This window comes from Capra hircus, chromosome 2 (genome assembly GCF_001704415.2).
Source record: "Capra hircus breed San Clemente chromosome 2, ASM170441v1, whole genome shotgun sequence".
Classification (NCBI taxonomy): Eukaryota; Metazoa; Chordata; class Mammalia; order Artiodactyla; family Bovidae; genus Capra; species Capra hircus.
Genome location: NC_030809.1, coordinates 5,588,683 through 5,605,429, shown reverse-complemented (window position 1 = coordinate 5,605,429; position 16,747 = coordinate 5,588,683). Strand labels below are relative to the sequence as shown.

General features: G+C 44.0%; 1 protein-coding gene across 4 annotated transcripts in view; it reads right to left on the bottom strand.

Moving 5' to 3' along the window:
- ZBTB40 (zinc finger and BTB domain containing 40) overlaps positions 1–13,451 on the bottom strand; it is a 77,296-nt gene extending 63,845 nt beyond the window's left edge. For 3 of the 4 annotated variants that reach the window (XM_013974525.2, XM_013974530.2, XM_013974538.2), the window contains exon 1: positions 13,287–13,447. The gene's annotated coding sequence lies outside the window, so the exon portion shown is untranslated. Of the gene's footprint in view, positions 1–13,286 lie in introns of all 4 variants that reach the window. The other variant, XM_013974543.2, reaches the window with a different exon arrangement.

Sequence of the window (16,747 nt, the reverse complement as noted above, 5' to 3'; positions counted from 1 at the left end):
ATTTCTTTGTCCAGATTCTCTCAATCTCTAATGAAACTCTATTTTTGAGATGCTCTGTGAAATACAACATCCAACTGTTCGGCATAACAAACTGCTTGTGTCCTCTTATCTTTTGTCTAATTCATAGAAACAAGTGATTTTTTTCAAGGCTATTGTAACGGAAGGCGGCTCTGAGAGGCTTATCTGCCTTTCTGGGCCACGCTGCTCTGATCCAGTAGTTCACCCAAGATGACTCTTCACAGGCCAAACTGCAAAATCGCCCGAGCAACACGTCCATCTAATGAGTGCTGGGGATTGTGACTGCATCACATCTAATGCCGACCCTCCCAGCCTGCAGAGTCTCAACAAGCAATCACCACTTCAGTGCTTTCACAGCCAACCTCTTAGGTGTTACAAAGGACCCTCGGCTTTGTCACCGTACTTCTACCTTGATCTGAAAATGTGGATGAGTTCTAAGTTTTTTGCCAATCTGATTATGAGAATACACTTTCTGCAGTAGGGAGTAAGTCTGGACCACTCGGGAGCAAATTTCAAATTCAAAGATACCCATCTAATGTAAGAGAGCTCAGGCAGCTAAAGAACACCAAAACAGGCCATGTGACTCCAGAGGCTGTGTGTTTACCAGTAAAGCTTTGGCGCACAGTCACAGTCCGGTCTCTCTTAACAGCTATACAAATTTAGGCCAGTTGCTTAACGCTTTGGGCCTCAGTTTCCTCATATGTAAAATGGGGATAATTATTAGTCATATCTCATGGGATAGCTGTAAGCCTGGACTGTACGCCACCAGGCTCCTCATTTCATGGAATTCTCCAGGCAAGAATACTAGAGTGGGTAGCCATGCCCTTCTCCAGGGGATCTTCCCAACCCAGGAATGGAACCCAGGTCTCCTTGACTACAGGCAGATTCTTTACCATCTGAGCCACCAGGGAAGCCCGAGCATTAATAAGTCACTGTTAATGAGTCAACAGACATGAAAGCCTTTCCCATAACATTGTAAACATTTAGTAAATGTTAAAAGGAAGCATAAAAATACACCTGCCAAATATTCTTTTTACAGTTTTTGGTTGTGTGGTCAGTTCATAGAGTTACTTGTTTGTAATCACTTTGCCTCACCACTTGTATAAATCACACGTGTATCAGTATCTTCTAAATGCTATATGTCAAATATTACATAATTTCTTAAAAAGAATTTATAGACAATCACATGGCTAGTTTCACAGCTGAATCAGCTAAGAAAGGGAGAGCGTTGGGCCTCTCAATAACAGCATGCTGGACTGTAAGCCGAGAGATTTCACAGAAAGCCCTTAATTCACTGAAAATTAATAGCAGATACAAAGAACTGAAACCATCTGCTCTAGTTCTCTCATCTGTAGATGAAGAAACCGAGGGCCTGAGAAGTGTTTTAAGATCTTCCAGTTCACTAATGTCAGAAATCAGACTCTTCTGAATCCTCTGACTCAGATACGTATTTTTTAAGTGGAAAACAATGAGGAAGGCATGATGGAAAAGGGAAAAGGCTGATATAGTTTGGAAGGGTTAAGGCAGCAACCTAACAACAGGAGTGAACATTTTATGAAGATTATAGCCCAGGCACTGTGACAAGCATTTTGCATGGGTGGCCTTATATAATTTTTGCAAAACCTGCGAGGTAGTTACTATTATTAACTCCCCTTTTAACTGAGAAAGTGGAGGCCTAGAGAGATAAAATGACTGGCCCCAACTCACAAAGCCAGTGAGAGGGAGAGTCAGTAAATGAACCCATGCTGTCTGACTCTGCAGCCAGAACCTTTTCCACTGGATATTGCCCAAGTTTGAGAATTTAAAAAGCATGGAAGCTCTTGATCCTTGAGTCCTTCTCCTACTTTTTTTTTTAGTAACTTCTCGGTTCAGAGGCAGTGCCGAGACAGACAGCAAATGAAGTGGTTTTTTAAGGAAGAACAGATGACCTTGATTTAGAGCCTACTTGAAGTGAAAGTCACTCAGTCGTGTCCGACTCTTTGTGATCCCATGGTCTAAGCATCCACGGAATTCTCCAGGCCATAATACTGGAGTGGGTAGCTGTTCCTGTCTCCAGGGAATCTTCCAAACCCAGGGATTGAACCCAGGTCTCCTGCACTGCAGGCGGATTCTTTACCAGCTGAGCCATGAGGGAAGCCCGTATTCCCTGCTATTTGAAGAAGCACCATTCACACATTACTCTAGCCCCCTGACTTGTGCAAGGCCACATAGCTGGTAAAAGTGCCAGTGGAGGATGCGAACCACATGCTGCCCCAGCGAAGCTCCAAGACCCATTTCCTAGACTCGTCAGTGGACAGTGTGTCCTTGTCTGACCAGCAGATCTTTACTGAGCTCAGCCAAAGGCCCGGAACCGGCTTGAAACTACACGGAGTAAGAGGTTCAGCACACTCCCTGCTCTCAAGGAGTTTACGGCAAAGCTGGGAAGGAGAGACCACTTTCAGCTTAAGATCCTTCTTTTCTTCTGCTTTGTAGTTCAGCAGTAGAAACACTGAAGAGACTGTGGAGCCCCAGCTTCCTGCAAGACTGTCCTATTCTGCTACTCAGGCCGCCCTGTGACCTGACACCGCCGTGTCTATTTCACAGATGAACTCCATGGGCCTCTCCTCTCAGTGCTGTAAGCCTTTTCTCTTGTCTTTGAAGAAGTGGCAATTATTTTCATCTCAATCTTTCTCTCACTCATCACCAAGGATTATGACAAGAGGGTTAACTTAAGGAGATAACTCAGAAAAAAAAAGTAACTTCTCTCTTGCCTTTAACTTTTGTAAAGAGCCTATGGGATTCCATAATATTTGCTCAAAAATGTTCAAAGACATACATGGAAAATTTCATCCTCAACATTTTGCTGCCCAGGAGAAAAAAAAAAAAAAAAAAAACAGAACTCTAGGGGCCAATTATTCTGCTGTCTTGGACTCTGACCTTAGAAAGTCTCCCTCTGGTTTAAATCTGACTGGAACTGAGGGCAGCTGACAGCAGCTATAAGTACCAGCTAGAAGAGCAGCTTGTGTCTAGGTGGTCAGACTTAATGACTACTGGGGCTTCTAAGCATCACTCAAAAGTTATAGCACCACACCAAACCTACGAGTACGGGCTAAACGAGGAAGAGCAGCAACTTTCACTGTTATTTAAATTTATATGTTTTTACTATATGCCAAACATCATGCTAGCAGCTAGGTACTCAAAACAGTGACAGGCCTTTAAAAATCAGCTAGTGTCAACTGCACTAAGACGACTAGATAAAGAGAAGGCAGAGCAAAAGCAGAGAACCTAAGAGAAGCAGTAAAGAGGAAGAGAGGCGCCTTACTGTTTGCAAACGGTGGACTGAGTGAAACACTGTGATGTGAATTAGAATGTAAAGAGGTAAAGAATCCACCTCAATATCACCTCTCAGTGGTAAAGAATCCACCTGCCAATGCAGGAGACAGGGGTTCAACCTGTGGGTTGGGAAGACCCCCTGGAGAAGACAATGGCAACCCACTCCAGTCTTCTTGCCTGGGAAATCCCAGGAGCCTGGTGGGTTACAGTCCCTCAGGTCCTAAGAGTCGGACATGGTTTAGCGACTAGACAACAACTAGCAGGCATTTAGAAGCGTGGCTCTTGACCATCTGCCTTGCTTCTGCTTTTCCCTGGCTGGTTGCAGCTGAAAATGTAAAAAACAATCTTAATAAGGAAATAAAAAGAGTTGGGTTCTAAGCCTGACCTTAGCTCTGAAACCATGAGTTACTTAACCTTTCACAATCTGTTTTCTCAAGTGCAAAATGAGTGAACATGTATATGGGAGTTCATAATGCTATACTCACTTTTATGGTTGAAATTTCCATCATAGTTTTTAAAACTGGGATAACAGTTTCTATTGCTTAGTTACTGTGAGGATTACAAGAAATAATTAGGTAAACACCTAGCACAGTGTCTGGCACTTTTTAGCTGTTCAACAAATGGTAACTCTTATTAGCAACATGGTATTTTTTTGTATTTTTTAAGTTCTGGGATGGGGATTAGAGGAGAACAAAATGCTATGAACCAGTGAATTAAGACTGGAGTTCAGTTCAGTTGCTCAGTCGTGTCCAACTCCTAGCGACCCCATGGACTGCAGCACGCCAGGCCTCCCTGTCCATCACCAACTCCTGGAGTTTACTCAAACTCATGTCCATTGAGTCGGTGATGCCATCCAACCATCTCATCCTCTGTCGTCCCCTTCTCTTCCTGCTTTCAATCTTTCCCAGCATCAGGGTCTTTTCTAATGAGTCAGTTCTTCGCATCAGGTGACCAAAATATTGGAGCTTCAGATTCAGCATCAGTCCTTCCAATGAATATTCAGGGTTGATTTCCTTTAGGATAGACTGATTGGATCTCCTTGCAGTCCAAGGGATTCTCACGAGTCTTCTCCAACACCACAGTTCAAAAGCATCAATTCTTTGGCGCTCAGCCTTCTTTATGGTCCAATTCTCACATCCACACATGACTACTGGAAAAACTATAGCTTTGACTAGACGGACCTTTGTCAGCAAAGTAATGTCTCTACTTTTTAATATGCTGTCTAGGATGGTCATAGCTTTTCTTCCAAGGAGCAAGTGCCTTTTAATTTCATGGCTGCAGTCACCACCTGCAGTGATTTTGGAGAAAACAAAGTCTGTCGCCGTGTCCATTGTTTTCCCGTTTGCCTGAGAGATGGGGGCAGATGCCGTGATCTTTGCGTTTGAGTGTTAGGGGCATCTAGCATCTGCCGGAGAAGGCGATGGCACCCCACTCCAGTACTCCTGCCTGGAAAATCACATGGACAGAGGAGCCTGGTAGGCTACAGTCCATGGGGTCACTAACAGTCGGACACGGGTGAGCGACTTCACTTTCACTTTTCACTTTCATGCACTGGAGAAGGAAATGGCAACCCGCTCCAGTGTTCTTGCCTGGAGAATCCCAGGGACAGGGGCAGCCTGGTGGGCTGCCATCTATGGGGTCGCACAGAGTCAGAAATGACTGAAGCGACTTAGCAGCAGCAGCAGCAACATCTGTAGAAGGAACACCTCCCTAGAGTAGGTCTTAGAGGCTTCCTTTCCACTCTTTTATTCTCTTTCCTTTCCCCTACTGCTTTATTCAATCCATTCAACAAACATGCACTGACTGCCTACAGTATGTAGGACACAGAGCTAAGTACTCAGAGTGGGAAAGAGAGAGAAGAGGAGGGATTCTGAGGGGACAATATAATGGGATGGGCTTTTGGAGGAGGGTATCTATGAACCATTCAGAAATGATATGCAAATTTTTTGAGTATGTGGGTGTATATAACTTCTCTGAGAAGTTTTGGAGGGATTCTAAAATGATTTTTTTTTTAAAGAATGAAAAGTATAATCAACTGAGCAAGAAGCAAACAAAATTTATATAAGCAAAAAACATAAAATGCTCTTGAAAAATCACAAAATTAGTCTTGAGAAAATAGAAAGATGGACCATGATCCTTGGATAGAAAATTTCAACTTCATAAAGATGTCAGTACTCCCTAAGCTACTTTATAAATTAAAACATAATCTCAATAAAAATACCACCAAGTGTTTCATCTGGAAATTAGACAAACTTATTATGAAGCTCATATGGCAGAATAAACAAGCAAAACAGCCAGGAAAACTCTAAAAAGGAAAAACTAATCCCTCCAGATATCAAAACAAATTTCAAGCCACTAAAATTAAGATAGCTTTGTAATGGCGTATTAATTGACAATCAAACCAATGGAACAAAACAAGAAATCCAGGAGGAAACCCAAATGCACATAAGAGTTTAGTAGTGTCTGCTAAAGACAGCATCTCAAGTCAGTGAAGAAAGAATAAGAGCCTTTAATAGGTAGTGTTACAATAAATGGCTGGCCATTGGAAAAAATATAAAATTCGACCCTTCCTCAAACCAAATGCCAAGATAAATTCCAAATGGATCAGACTCTTAGATGTTTTTTTAAAAAAGGTGAAACCATATATTTTTCTAGAAGAAAACATTAATGAATTCCTCATAAATTAAGAGTGGGGCAAACTTCCTAACTCTGACTCAAAATCTAAAGTAATACACTGTAGGATAATTAGCACTATATAAAGATGTAAAACTTTATAGCAATAACACAACATATGTAAAAGCCAGGCACGTGACAAACCGGAAAAAATATTTTGTAACTTATACCACAGACATTGGGCAGATATTCTGAACTCATAAAAGGAGAAAACAAATTAAAAGTATACTGAAATATTATTACTTACATATCAGATTGACAAAACCCCAAAAACTCTGGCAGCAAGACTTAACAGAAAAAGAAAAGAAGGGTCAGGCATGAAATAAAAACTTCAGTGAATGTCCCTTGTTATATAGTTCTGATTTTGGAACCATGTACGTGGTTTTCACAGTTAAAAACACAAAATTAAAATTTAAAAGGCAATTCTTATATTTTAAAACAAAAATCAGTCTGATTATCAAGTTGGTGGCATAACCACATAGAGAAAATAATTATATCAAGGGACTTTGGGACAGTGTTTGACCATTCATCTCAAATAGTGTATATTCAAAGGACAAAAGAAATCACAGAGAAAAGGAAAACATTCAGCAATCTAATGGTCAGTACAGATAACAGCATTGCTACTTGCCTGGTTAATAACGTGACCAGAGAAATCCAGAGTGAATGAATAGCCTCAAAGCCCCAGAGCATGGCCCACTGAGTGTTAATGACTGACACTCAAGTAGAAAGGTGAGAGGTGAGTGGAGACAGTGCTAAGAGTTGAGGCTTGAGACAGGCACAGCCAGGGTTTGAGGGCAGCCGAAGCCATGCCAAGGAACAGTGCAGAGGAGTTTCAGCCTGGAGAGTAACATGTTCAGATCTGTGCTTTATAAAGATCCCGAGCAACAGTGTACAGATAGGCTGGAGAGAACAAAGCTGGGGAGTTGGCCGGCCAGCTAGAATACTGTTGTGGCAGTAATTCAAGACAAGCGATTACAGCAGCTCTGGCCCAAAGAGAAAGGGGGCTTCAATGGGTTTGTAGTGTAAACAAGTGGGTGCCATTTGTGGATGGGGAGTAGAAGGAGATGGAGAGTTGAAGAGAAGGGGAGGAACCCTGGCCGACTCCCGGGTTTCTACCTCTGGCAACCCTGTGGTGCCATCCATGGAGACGGGGAACCCAAGAGAAGTGGCAGGTGAAAGAAAAACAGCAAGGTCATTGCTGTTGAGCCCCTCATGGGGGCAGGGAGCTAAGGAAGTCAAGAAGAAAAGACCCAACTGTGAGGCCACAGTCCTAGAAGGATGGGAAACAGGTGAAACTGGAGAGTTAATTACCTGCAGTAAAATTTTCTCAAAGTCAGAAACAGAACCATATACTGTTCACTTACAATTTTATATTTTTTAAAAAGTCAACCAACCAGTATCTGGAGCCTAAAAAGCTATTTAGCCTTGTGATCCTTTGTTTCTAATCTCCCTCAACACTCCTGGGTCTTTTCCTTCACAAAACATACTCTATGGTATGTCCCAGAATCAGATTCTAGTTACAGCAGAGGTCACTTACGCAAACACCTTCAGGGGTCACAGACATAAAATCTCTGATGTTTAAAAGTAAGCAACTAATTGGTAAACACTACATGGCCCAAACTCTGGCTTAAACTGTTTTCTACTAAGGTCCCATTAAATGAATATGTATCCTAACATACAGATGGGCTTTCCCAGGAGGCTCAGTGGTAAAAGAATCCACCTGCCAATGCAGGAGATGCGGGTTTGATCTCCGGGTTGGGAAGATCCCCTGGAGGAGGAAATGGCAACCCACTCCAGCATTCAGGCCTGGAGAATCCCACGGACAGAGGAGCCTGGCCGGCTGCAGTCCATGGGGTCGCAGAGTCATCACGACTGAGCATGAACACACAGAACATAAAGATGTAAAAGGTATTTCCTTCTTCCCTGTTCCCCACCCCGCTTTGGGTACTAATGAAACCAGAAAACACGTCTACAAGTTGACTTTTTCAGAGGCCCTAACAGTAGCTAAAGTCTGAGAAGAGTCTGGTTTCAAAGCAGCAGCTCTGCTGTCAGAGGAGCCCCAGGACAAATGCAGGGCGGCACCCTCTCCCCTCGTGCTGCCTCTCTGAGTCTACCCTTCTCCTCTTCTCTCCCCTTTATCCCTGCTTTCTAACCCTGAGGAACTGACTCTATACGCAGAAAGTTGATGCCTAGAGACAAAGCACTGGGTTTCTGTGCTCTTCCCTGCACCTGTCGGAAGAAACAACTGTTTTATCTGCTTACCAGGCAGCCGAGACCACACGTCCCCACTCACCAGGCTCACGTGAAACAACGGCAAGGATCGCTAAGGCACGTCTGAAGCACTTCGCTGGGTAAAGGCTTCTGCACAAACACTCAACTATGTTCAACCGGTTTAGACAGCAAACAAAGCCAGAAAAGATACTTTTCCATCTTTTAGGTCAAGGGCAAAGAAAAACAGAAAGTTCTGGTTTTAGGGGGATTCTCCTCGCTGTTTCAGTTCAGTGGTGGATTGTATGTTCATCGTCGGCTCTGAACTTTGGAGGGGTCTAGGACCCACCCCCTGCGATCTGACTAAAGTACAAGCATACCTCATTTTATTGTGGTCCAAAGAGAGTGCATTTTTTACAATTTGAAGGTTTGTGGCAATCATGCATTGTCAGATGATGGTTAGCATTTTTTAACAATAAAGTTTTTTAAAAATTAAAGTATGTACTTTTTTTTAGACATAATGCTATTACACAATTAACAGACTAGTACAGTGTGAACATAGCTTTTACATGTCATGTTTGAGAAATTAAGAATCAAAATTGAAAAATTGAGAAATCAAACAATTTATGTGACTCACTTTATTGCGATGATCTAGAACTGAACCTGCCGTATCTCCGCACTATGCCTGTAACAGGCTCTTTTCCCAGAAATAAAAATGGCATTTACACAAGTCTGCAGGCAAATTCAAAGGCTTCATAGGTCCCCTGCAACCTGACCATCTACCCCAGATTAACAAGTTGATGCAGATCAGCAGTAACATATTTACTTTATCTATGGAAATGAAATACTTGATGTCATGATTTTGAGGATATGCAGTTAAATAACATCATCAGGGCAATGTTAGGAAAGATAGTTTTCTTTCCCTACCCTTCTCTCCCTAGAGAGCTGTAGGAGTCTTAAAACTGCACTCTGTGTGAATGAAATACCGCACCCTCTGCACAACTTAAAGGAAGTGACAACCTCATCTCTGAATTTAAATGCCCTTAATATTTAATTCTTTCCTCTCTGTGGTTAGAGCTTGCTTTCTCCACATTATTAGGATGATGGCTTTAGAAGGCAGGCTATTGGAGATCCAGAAAACCACATATCCCAATTCAATTTCCTTGTGAAAATCAAAGAGCTCATGCTCTTGAAGAGTTGAAAGAGGCTGAAGGGTCACCGCCTCCCCCCAGGGTGCTGGCACAGGCAGTACTCCAGAAGGGTAATGTAAATACTCAGTACGAGGCAACAGGGCACACCAATTTGTTTTTCAATCTATTTTATTTCAGTTCAAAGCATCTTTGCAGACAGATAGCCCAAGAAAACAAGCCACACTTTGGTTATACTCAGTCTTCCTCAATCTCCAAAAGCAGGTGAGTATTGCCCAAGTGTGGCGTGTTTCCCTGCACTGCCTGTCTGCAATGATGCTTTGAACTGAAATAAAATAGATTGAAAAACAAATTGGTGTGCCCCGGCTTTTCCTGCAGTTTTATATTATCCTTCAAATAGTGTTACCACCTACTCTTTACTGAAACCCAACAGACCCAAATCACAGAGGAAAACTGCAAGCGTTTAAATGCGAAGGTCCCACCCAAACCTAAAATAGCAGTTTAATTCAGGGCTTGCTGGTTAACACTGCATTAACATGCCACTCTCTGCTGGGTTCCCTGCTCCATTTGCTGGGCTGGGTCACATCTTCTGGGGACTTATGCAGTATGCTTACTGGAGAGAGTTTAAAAGTACAACTCGACATTGCTGGTCTTCCTATATACTCTGTCTGATTTACTACTGCCTCTGTCAATTTTCATGTTTATGAGCCCAAACATCATCATGTGTCTTTACCTGTGCAAAAAGTCTACCTGCTTTAAAGCATTCAACATTCTGCTCACAGTATGCAACATTATTTTGAAAACTTTTAGAGGAAACCCCAAATTATTTGCAAACAAATTCTAAAACTACTACCAACTACAAGAAGCCTATCATTTTCTTAGAACGAAGGAATGCAAATATTTTCAAGCTTAAAACACCAAAATGATGAAATACACTCTACAGACAGCTGTGCAATTTTATTAAAATAAATTAAATCCCATTTGGAAATGTTGCCCTCTTAACATAAACATTAAGAAAAAAACGAGACCTGTCCCCACCCCCAAAGATAAAAACATCCACACATACACCCACGCACAAACACACCCTCAAATTCAACTCTAACGCACTTCTGAATTATTATTATTTAGCACTTTGAGTGAGCTTCTCTGGTGGCTCAGACCATAAAGAATCTGCCTGCAATGCAGGAGACCCAGGTTTGATCCCTGGATCAGGAAGATCCCCTGGAGAAGGGAATGGCTAACCACTCCAGTATTCTTGCCTGGAGAATTCCATGGATAGAAGGGCCAGTGGAGTACAGCCCATGCGGTTACAAAGAGTTGGACAGGACTGAGCCACTAACACTTTCACTTTCCAGCACTTTAAGTAAGTTTCCATTTGGGGCCAAACTTGACTACTCTAACTGGAATTCAGCAACATGTGTAACAAAAAACACACAAGAGCCCTCTGGTACCATTATCCATTATCCACATGTATCAGATAAGATGATGACTTGCAACTGGCCCAAGAGATGTCCCTTTTTCAGCAATAAAGCTGGGAACAGGGCCAGGACTCAGAGCACAGGACTGTGGAACACAGCACAGTCACTGACTTCTTTCAGCCCTGTACTCTCCAAGTTGTTGCCATCTCACAGTGCTGGAACTGCTGAAAAGTTCTTCCTCTCAACTCCTTCCCCTTTCCCTTCTTCTGAACTGGATCCTGGTCACTGCACGAGTTTCAGCCTAAACTACCCAAAAGGGACACCTCTGGCGACAGGCGGTCTCCCAAGCCAGCACGGCTCTGCTTCCGTTACAGCAGCTGCCGCAGCCTGGAAGAGCTCGGCTACCCCTTCACTGTGTTAGGTCCATGTTCCATCCTGGTAATCCCAGTCGCAGTGCTGTCCGGTAAACAGCAGACACTCAAATATTTGCTCAATGAATGACCTGCATTTATTTAATATTTACTAAATGCCAGGTTGTGGGCACTGGCTAGCAGCTGATGTAAAAACAAGCAAAGTGTGGTACCTGCCCCTGAAGACCTCCCAAGCAGTAGGAAAGATAATAAACAGATGGCTAATGCAGGGCGGTTAGTGTGATCAGTTTAGGTTTAGATCCCAGCTCCCTTAGGCATTAGCTATGTAACCTTGGACGTCTCTTCTGACTCTGTTTCCTTATCTTTAAAATAGGACTATTAATACAACCTATGCCATAGTGTTGGTGTGAGGAGTAAATGATAGGCTATGGAAATAAAGCACATAATGCAGTCCTTGGCACACAGGAATCACTCAATAAAATTAACTACTAATTTTACTATAAAGATGCTATGACAGCTGTATATGAAATTATCTTTGATTGCCTGTATGCCATCTGTCCAAGCCTCTACAGAATTTATTTCCACGGAAGGGCAGAGATGACATTGATCTTGTTCACCATTGTATTTCTATTTCCAGGAGTCTGAATCATTGCTAGTATTTTGTAGGCACTCCACAAATACTGAATGCTTAACAGATGCATGCATACAAGCATGGGGTACTCTGAATCTACTTGTTAGTTAAACTAGTGATGAATAGTTGGGTTTGGGAACAACTCCTATAAAAGAACAAAGTCTAAATTAGAAAGTGGGGGTGCAGCAGAAGTTTGATGGTTTAGCCAAGTAAGAGGAAATTTTCATTTTGAGGTTGTAATTAAAATCCACAAACCATTGGCTTCCACTCCAAGGAAAAACCAATAGTGCCAGGTGGACAGATCTAAAAGAATAAAATCCAAACAGAATGACATGGGTTCCTAGGCAGGTGGCTCCCAGGAGCAACTTGCCAGACCCGTAATCTATTTAGGCTCTAAAACAGCTTAACCTCTCAGAACCTGGGCTTTCAACTCACGCAAAACGGACACATGGACGGACACAAGTTGCTGGCACAAAAGCACTGTGCATTAATATAAATAAGCATCTGGCTTGCTGCAGGTGCTCAGTAGATGGTACTGTTATTCTAAGGAGGGGAAACAATTCCATTTGGAATAATAAACCAATAAAACCAGAAGTAATGGAAGCCAGAGTGTGTGGTTAACTACAGAGCTCTGGGGTACACAGGGCAGTAACTCGAGTTTCCCACTCGCGTGAGAAGGGGCCTGAGGAGTCCCTGAAGCCTGAAGGACACGCTGACCCAGCCTACTTGTGTCTACAGCTGGGCCTGCCACACTGCTGCGAAAGACCAAAGACCGCGTCGGCTTTGGGGATCAAAGCATCACAGCCATCAGATTTAAGTCTTGCAACTACTCAAATTCGCTCTTCCACGAGGAAAGCGGCCATGCACAAATATAGAAACCACGAACAAGGCTGTGTGCCAAGAAAACTTCACTGATGGACACTGGAATTTGATTTCCTGTTAACTGTCACAAGTTATGCGAAATACTTTCTCCTTCAACCAGTTAAAAAAAAAAAAGTAAAACCTTCTTAGCTCCCGGCAGACAAAAAAAAGGGGGGGGGGGAGCGGAGTGGTGGCTTTGGGCCAAGGCCACAGTTTGCGAGGCCGGGGTAGGCGTAGGGATTTTAGGGGGGCGGGGGGGGGGGGGAAGTGCGAGGAGCAGCTGCGAGTAGGCCTCCGATCGCGCCGAGCAGTCGGCAATGCTGGGCGAGGGCAAGTCCCCGGCAGAGGGCGGGCCCCAAGCGGGGCCTAGGCCCGGACGAGCATCCCGGTTGGGACCCCGGGGCATACCCCTCGGCCGGAGACGAGAGCGGAGCCTGCGCTCAGGAGTGTGGGCCGCTCCGGGGGTGCGGTAGGGGAGTTCCAAGTTCCCCCCGGGGCGGGAACAGACGGCTGGGACACTCGGCAGGGCGCAGCGGGCTTCGCCAGGCCGAAGGGTCTCTGCGCGCCCCTCGTTTGGGGCGCCTCCCGGCCCTCAGCCGCAAAAGGGGTCTCCAACGCGGAGTCCCGGCCCCGTTTCTATGGTTACCTGTTCAGGACCGATTCAAACTGCCGTTCTTTATTGACAGCGCCATAGAGGACACGAACACTCCTACCCGAAGGGAACAATAAAGCTTTCTCCATTCAACAGCGCTAGAGACGCCAGAGGGCGGCCATCTTGAGGCCGGCGCTGAAGGCGTATGAAGAGGGGGAGGGGGCAGCCCGGCCTGCCTCGCGCGCCACAGTCACGTGCTGGGGGAGGGGTGGGCCTTCCGGGGGGCGTGGCCTGCGTCACGCGCGCGCGTGCTCTCTACCAATACAGACACGCTCGGACCCGCCGGTTGCTAACCCCTTCTCCGACCTCTGACCCTTGACCCTTCGTTCCCCTCCCTACACTTTCTGAGGAAATTCTAACGGGTTTCCACTAGCCTGGGTGAGGCCGCGCTAAGGTTCTCTCATTTCAAACCACGGAGAGCATTAGGTACCAAAGGTTTCTTTCCACTTTTCCAAAGACAACAAGTTCACTTGCAAGACAGAGACGTGACCCGAGCCGCGTCCCCAAACGCCTAAGAGGCCATTTTAGGATGCATGGGTTTGGGGTGAAGTGATAGCTTTGCTTTTGCTCTGTTTTTCTGTTAACATGCTGTCGCACCCTACGCATTCCAGTTGGGGGCTCCTCTTGCCACCTTCACGCAGCCGGACAGATGAAATCATATCCAAACTGTCAGATAACTTAAGTCACATGGATGCTGGCCCACTGGACCCCATAGTGTCATTCTGTCACTGACAGGCAGCAAATCTTTCTTTCACTGCCAGTCATGCTGCTCGAATCTAGTTGTCTCAGTACAAGCCCGAGTTCCCGCTTTGGTTACAGCTCTTCCCTCCCAGTGTCAATATTCAGTCGTTCTGAAGGATGTCATTGTTGGACCCACTCCCATCACCTTTTTAATCATAAATTCAATCTACTGGGCAAAACTGTCATTTGCGTTGTTGTTGCCATCCAGTTCATTATCTTCTGCAGTCACTGTCCAGTATGCGACCTCCCCACTCGGTGACCACAAACTTCCAACAGTTCCTGTGCAGTGTAGCGATTGGAATGTGTGCTCAGCTGCCACCCTTTCAGTTGTTTTCACCATCATTATCACTCAGCAGACCCCAGCTGGATAAGTGAGCTTCCCTGGTGGCTCAGACAGTAAGGAATCTGCTTGCAGTGCAGGAGACCCCGGTTAGATCCCTGGGTCGGGAAGATGCCCCCTGGAGAAGGGAATGGCTCCCCGTTCCAGTATTCTTCCTGGAGAACTCCATAGACAGAGGAGCCTGGGTGGCTACAGTCCATGGGGTCGCAAAGTGCTGGACCGGTCGGAGAGACTAACACACACAACTGGGTGTACAGAGTCCTTGTTACTGCCCACTTAGTCACTTTCATTAATATAGTCGTATGGCACTATCACATTAAGAGTCAAATTTACTGTACATGACAGTCACTTTTGTAATCATTAGACTCACACCTATAGCTATTGTGTCTCCTAATCACGTATTTTCACGATCTCTGCATTCTCCTTTGGGGGGAGCACTCAATACCACATTGTCAGATTTAACAAACACATAGAGTGGTGCTTGACGCATAGTAGGTGCTGTTGAAATATCTATCCAATCAGTCAAATTTTTAAAGAGCAGTGTTATTGTCAAGTTACTGTATGGAAATGTGGCTGGCTTGAGGTTTATTATTCTCAAGCAACAGGAATAAGTGCAGACACAATCTATGTTCACTATTTAAGACTGAATCCTACAGAGACAAGAAGAAGAAAGCAAGAGAAATGTGGATATGTTGAATTCCTGGGATTATGGTTATATGGAATAGGATGATGTTTTAAATAAGTTTTTCTTTCTTATTTTAAGGAGTATGCATTTGTTGTAAAAGTGAAGAGGAGCTAAAAAGCCTCTTGATGAAAGTGAAAGAGGAGAGTGAAAAAGTTGGCTTAAAGCTCAACATTCAGTAAATGAAGATCATGTCATCCGGTCCCATCACTTCATGGGAAATAGATGGGGAAACAGTGGAAACAGTGTCAGACTTTATTTTGGGGGGCTCCAAAATCACTGCAGATGGTGACTGCAGCCATGAAATTAAAAGACGCTTACTCCTTGGAAGAAAAGTTATGACCAACCTAGATAGTATATTCAAAAGCAGGGACATTACTTTTCCAACTAAGGTCCGTCTAGTCAAGGCTATGGTTTTTCCTGTGGTCATGTATGGATGTGAGAGTTGGACTGTGAAGAAGGCTGAGCGCCAAAGAATTGATGCGTTTGAACTGTGGTGTTGGAGAAGACTCTTGAGAGTCCCTTGGACTGCAAGGAGCTCCAACCAGTCCATTCTGAAGGAGATCAACCCTGGGATTTCTTTGGAAGGAATGATGCTAAAGCTGAAGCTCCAGTACTTTGGCCACCTCATGGGAAGAGTTGACTCATTGGAAAAGACTCTGATGCTGGGAGGGATTGAGGGCAGGAGGAGAAGGGGACGACAGAGGATGAGATGGCTGGATGGCATCACGGACTCAATGGACGTGAGTCTGAGTGAACTCCGGGAGATGGTGATGGACAGGGAGGCCTGGTGTGCTGTGATTCATGGGGTTGCAAAGAGTCAGACATGACTGAGTGACTGAACTGATAGAAAATATAGAAAGAACTCTTTCCATCTAAAGGTTTGCTTATTTTTTTAAATTTTATTGAAGAATAGTTGATTTACAATGTTGTCTTAATTTCTGCTGTACAGCAGAGATTCAGTTATGAATATTGATGCATATTCTTTTTCATATTCTTTTCCATTAATGGTTAATTATAGGAAAATGAGTACAGTTTCCCATGCGTTATAGTAGGACCTTGTTGTTTATCCACTCTGTATGTAATAGTTTGCATCTGCTAATCCAAAACTCCCAATCCCTACCCCTACCCCCACTCCACTGCTCGGCACCCACGAGTCTGTTCTCTATGTCTGTGAGTCTCTTTCTGTTTCTGTTTCATAGAAAGTTTATTTGTGTCATATTTTAGATTCCACATACAAGTGATAGCATATGGAATTTGTCTTTCTCTTTCTGACTTACTCTGCTTAGTATGATAATCTCTAGATCCATCCATGTTGCTGCAAAAGGCATTATTTCATTCTTATTTATAGTGAAGTAATATTCAATTGGATAGAGAAGGACATGGGAACCCACTCCAGTATTCTTGCCTGGAGAATTCTATGGACAGAGGAGCGTGGTAGGCTATAGTCCATGGAGTGGAAAAGAGCTGGACATGACTGAGTAACACTTTAACTTTCTTTCAGTATTCCATTGGTACGTGTGTGTGTGTGTGTGTGTGTGGTGTGTATACACACATATACACCACATCTTCTTTATCCATTCATCTGTCAATGGACATTTAGATTGTTTTCATGTTTGGTTATTGTAAATGCTGCTCCTGTGAACATAGGAGTGCATGTATGCGTGCTTAGTTGCTCAGTCATGTCTGATT